This window comes from Solanum lycopersicum, chromosome 11 (assembly GCF_036512215.1).
Source record: "Solanum lycopersicum chromosome 11, SLM_r2.1".
In the NCBI taxonomy this organism is placed as follows: Eukaryota; Viridiplantae; Streptophyta; class Magnoliopsida; order Solanales; family Solanaceae; genus Solanum; species Solanum lycopersicum.
Window position 1 is genome coordinate 27967921 of NC_090810.1, and position 6000 is coordinate 27973920.

Below are 6000 nucleotides of genomic sequence, written 5' to 3' on the forward strand. Positions count from 1 at the left end.
AATATATCCAAGCAGTTAATAGATAACAAAATAGAAACAACAAAAACACCAAGATATATTGAAAGAACATTCATAGGAACGACAAAATTATGGATAGAAAATCTACCCACAGAAAGTTTAGAAGTACTTAGAAATGATAAGAAAATGGATGGATCCCCATCAGCAACAAATATAGATATACTAGACAAATATGAATCAGCAATAAGAAATGAATTTGGAGGTATGACCACGGATATAAGAGAACAAAATAGAGAAAAAATAATAAATAGACAACTTATGACAAAATTAGCTATATGTAAAATGTGTTATATAGAAGAATATACTTGTGCATTCAAAGAATACTATTACAAATCTAAATACAATTTAGACGAAGCAAAAGAAATAAGAAAACAATATCTTACAAAATTACCAGAACCATTTAGCACAAAAATAATAAAGGATTGGAATAATGAAGGAAAGGTAGATACTTTAGGAGCTAGAATAAAACTTCTATCTCAATGGTTTACACAATTATGTGAGAACCAAAAAGAAAAATTAAAAATGGAAAAAGTACTAAATAAAAATATATTATGTTGTAAAAATAAAATGGCACCACAGTTTGGATGTACAAATAAAAAACAAAAAACCAGAAGATATAAAAATTATAGAAAAAATAAAACTAAGTATAAATATAAACAACCAAGACGAAGGTATTATGTAAAAAACTATAAAATAAAAAGACCATATAGACCTAAAAGAAAAATATCCCAATGTACATGTTACAATTGCGGAAAGATAGGACACATAGCTAAAGACTGTAAATTACCTAAAAATCCAAAAAGAAAACAGATTGCAGAAATAGTTATAGATAATGACGAATATATGCAAATAGAATACATAGACTATGAATTAAGTGAAAACGATAGCATATAAGAAGTATCAGATATAGAAACTGAAAATGGAGAAGAAGATAATGAACTAAAAGAAGAAGAAATATAATGTCTGAAAACGAAATAATATCTAAAGAGAATTATGAAGATGAAGAATCATCACACCAAAAAATTATATTTGATAATACACTTTTTGAACAAATAAAAGGAAAAGAATTAGATTTAAGTGTTGAAAAAATACTTGACATACTTATACTAAAAAAATGGTTTAAAAGACAGAAAGAAGAATACTATGTAATTAGTCAAAAAGAACACATCATAGATGGAAAATATACAAGCGGAAAAGCATATATACCTATAATAAACAAACGAATAATAAATAAAGAAATACAAAACATAAAAAATAAAGAAGCTATAAAATATGTACATTTAGGAGGAACGGAAATACTAATAAAAGCTTGTTTCGGAGAAGGAATAGATACACCTATTGAAATATATTTAGCAGATGATAGAATAAAACATCCTATAGAAAAAAGTGTAATAAGTGCAGTTAAAGGAAATTTAATATACCAAAAATTTAAATTTATAATAAGTGCTAATTATACAGTAGCATTAACAGATACAAATATAGATAAATTATTAGTATTATGTTGGAAAATGTCAGGAATAGAGTTAGCACCAGGAAGTAAGGTATTCACAGCAAGATGTAAAAATCTATATATATTAACAACAAAACATAAAATAACGGCAAGAAATAAAATTGATAAAATAAAAATAGAAAATCCTTTTGAAAGAATAATTATGGTAATAGATAATAATGACTATAGTTATAAAGAAATGGATACAGAAGAAGAATTGGAGATAGTAAAAGAAAGATTAAGCACCTCAAGCGTACCAAATACATTAACAAGAGCTTCCTCATCAAGAATAAGTTCATCTAAAAGAAAATATGAAATATCACAAGATTTAGGAGAAATAACAATATATCATTATTTTATAACAGGAATAATGGACCAAAGAAAATATAAAATCTTGATAAACACAGGACAAGAAAAAAAATCATATAACAAGTGAACTAGTATTAGAAGAAGAAATTATGAAAACAGGACACATATGCGCTGGATTACCTAGTGAAATAATAAATTCAAATGAAGAGACAACAGAAAAAGAAATAATTATAGGAGAAATTCCATTGAAAATACAATTTAAGATATATGAAGGAAATCATAATATCACATTAGGAATAAAATAGTTAGAAAAGGTTAAACCATACAGCATAGAAAATGAACAATTAACAATAACTTGTCAAAATAAGAAAATAATTATAAAAAGAACAAAAAATGATTAATGAAAATAGTTATACTTGCAAAAATTATTGTAGAAGGATATCACAACAGATATTATACACCTATGATAGATACAGGAGCAGAAGCGAATATATGTAAATATAATTGCTTACCAGAAGATAAATGGGAAAAATTAAAAACACCTATGTAGTGACAGGATTTAACAATGAAGGAAGTATGATTAAATATAAAGCAAAAAATATAAAAATACAAATATGGGATAAGATACTAACAATAGAAGAAATGTATAATTTTGAATTTACCACAAAAGATATGTTATTAGGAATGCCATTTTTAGATAAATTTTACCCACACATAATAACAAAAACACACTGGTGGCTTACTACGCCATGTGGCTATAAAATAGGAGCAAAAAGAGTAAAAAATAAACAACGAAAATCTATAGAATGGATTAGAGGTAGTGAAAAAATAAACCAGGAAATTGAAAATATAAGTGAAAAACAAATATCACAACTAGAAATCATTATATTTGCAATAGACAAAGTTAAAATAATGAATGAACAGCTGGAACAACTACATAATGAACACTCATTACAAGGATGGGAAAAACATAAAACAAAAGTAAAAATTGAACTAATAGATGAAAATAGTATAATAACACAAAAACCGTTAAAATATAACTTTGATGATTTACAAGAATTTAAAGTACATATAAATGAATTACTAGAAAAAAATTATATACAAGAAAGTAATAGTAAACATACAAGCCCTGCATTTATAGTAATAAAACATAGTGAACAAAAAAGAGGTAAAAGTAGAATGGTTATTGACTACAGAAATTTAAATGCTAAAACTAAAACATATAACTATCCAATACCTAATAAAATACTTAAAATAAGACAAATACAAGGATACAACTATTTTAGCAAATTTGACTGTAAATCAGGATTTTACCATCTAAAACTAGAAGAAGAATCAAAACAATTAACAGCATTTACAGTACCACAAGGATTTTATGAATGGAATGTATTACCATTTGGATATAAAAATGCACCAGGTAGATATCAACATTTTATGGATAACTGTTTTAACAAGCTTGAAAATTGTGTTATATATATAGATAAACACAAGATGAACATATAAGATTATTAGAAAGATTTATACACATAATTAAACACTCAGGTATAAGTTTAAGTAAAAGTAAAGCAGAAATTATGAAACCACAGATAGAATTTCTAGGAATACAAATAGATAAAAATGGAATAAAAATGCAAACTCACATAGTACAAAAATTATTACTATGGATGAAAATATAGATACAAAAAAGAAATTACAATCATTCTTAGGATTAGTAAATCAAGTAAGGGAATATATACCAAAATTAGCAGAACATTTAAAACCATTATACAAAAAACTCAAAAAAGATATTGAATATGATTTCGACAACAAAGATAAACAACACATAAAAAATATTAAAAAATTATGCAAAAAATTACCAAAATTATATTTTCCTGATGAAAGTAGAACATTCACATATATAATTGAAACAGATTCAAGTGACCATAGTTATGGAGGAGTACTAAAATATAAATATAATAAAGAAAAGGTAGAACACCATTGCAGGTATTGCTCAGGATCATATACTGAGGCACAAACAAAATGGGAAATAAATAGGAAAGAATTATTTGCATTATATAAATATTTACTAGCATTCGAACCATATATAGTTTACGATAAATTTATTGTAAGAACAGATAATACACAGGTAAAATGGTGGATAACCAAAAAGATAGATGATTCAGTTACAACAAAGGAAATAAGAAGATTGATATTAAATATATTGAATTTTACATTTACAATTGAAATTATAAAAACTGACGAAAATTTAATTGCAGACTACTTCTCAAGAAAAAGATATGATGAAAGATCTACTGGCAATGATGACAAATCTATGCCAAAAAGTAGAAAAGATAGAAATAGAAGTAAAAGAGCTGAAAGCTAACGGTCAGCAGCATGACCAAAAATATGCGGAGCTACGTCGTACGGCAGACGGAAAACAGCCAGAGATAGAAGGAGATGATGGGAAACTCCAGAAAACCCATAACAATGTTTGTTCAGATACAGCTGCAGGTACAAGTAAAAGAACTAGTGAAAAACCAAAAAACACAAACTTAAACCAGTTATTTGCAAAACCATTTACCCAAAAACCACAAATGCAGATACCAGCAGAACCACAAACATCAACCTATTCAGTAAGCCTACAAAACGATAAAAAAAAGATATAACTATATTACCCAATCTTACATTGAAAACATATATAAAATCCAAACATACCTAAACCTAAACTCAAGATCTACAGAAACAAAAAATCCCGAAGAAGATTATATAACCCAGAAACTACAAGGATATAACAAACTTATTGCACAACCTAAGACCAACCCCAACCTAGTAAAAACATGTTATAACTACGGACTACTAAATACAGTATACAGATATACCGGAGAAGAGATAGTAGGAATACCAGAATTACATAGAGCATTTCTAACATATAAAAGAATTACCAAAGGAAATTTATTCTATATAAAATGTTATACAGCACCAGCAGAGATATTATACGAAGAGATAAAATCACCAATACAGGTGGTAAAGATAGGATTAACAAAAGATATGATTATTCCAGAAGAGATAGAAAAACAAAATGAGATACCAAAAGTAGAAATACCTAATTTTTATGCAAATAAAAGAATAATTGGTATAGCTACGATTATACAAGAGCTAGCAAACAATTATTTAAATGGCAATGCTATTTGGAGCTATTATGCAAGAGATCATGTAATGATATATGCAAACTCCAAAGAATTAAGAAAATCAGATATGGACGAAGTTCAAAGATGGATTTTGTCATTGTTACAACCAGAAGAACAACCATCTACGAGAGCTTTGAAGAAAGGATTTATTTCAGAAGAATTATTAGTAAGGTATTGCAAACTTATCAGCAACAAATATCCAGACCACAAATGCTCCAAATGCAACGGAGAAGACAATGTGATACCTACAGTTGATTTAGAATAAAGATAAAAAAAAAGTTATTATTGTTGGCTGAATAACAGCCATATGTATAAAGTATTATATGTATTGTTGTGTCGGCTGAATATCAGCCATATGTATAAAGTAAGAGTCTTTTTATTTTTGTCGTCTTGCGTCGGCTGAAAAAAACCAAATGTACAAAAGTCGTATAGTAAATAGTTTGTCGGCCAATCATGTATAATGTTTGTTGGCCAATTATGTAAAGTAAATAGTATGACGGTGTAATTTAGGTGTATAAATAGATGAGCTTTCCTCATAAATAAAACACACCTTCATTCTTACATCTCTCATCTTTCTGAATACTCTCTCTTTACGCTTCCACCCCAAAATTGGTTTGGAGTTTATGGTTTGAGAGAGGGTCCTATAGAAGGTTTCACCTATGAAGGGTGTGATGAGATTTGCAAATAAGGTCAAATTAAGCCCACAATATATTGGTCCTTTTGATATTGTGGAGCTAATTGGTGAGGTGGCATATTAGTTCGCTTTGCCACTTGGTTTGTCGAGTGTTCACCCCGTATTTATATTTCTATGTTGAAACCGTATCATCAGGTTGGTGCTCATATGATTCAATGAGATTCGGTGTTACTTTATCAGAATTTGACTTATGAGGAGGAGTCGGTAACCATTTCGGATAGGCAAATTTGAAAGTTAAGGTCCAAAGAGATTGTTTCAGTAAAGTTTCAATTCAAGCATCATCAAGTGGAGGAGGCTACATGGGAGACCGAGTAAGACACAAG

General features: G+C 28.0%; 1 pseudogene; it reads left to right on the forward strand.

Annotated features, from left to right (window-relative positions):
- Positions 1-3545: 3545 nt before the first annotated feature.
- On the forward strand, positions 3546-5534 carry LOC138339586 (uncharacterized; annotated as a pseudogene).
- The last annotated feature ends 466 nt before the right edge of the window (positions 5535-6000 follow it).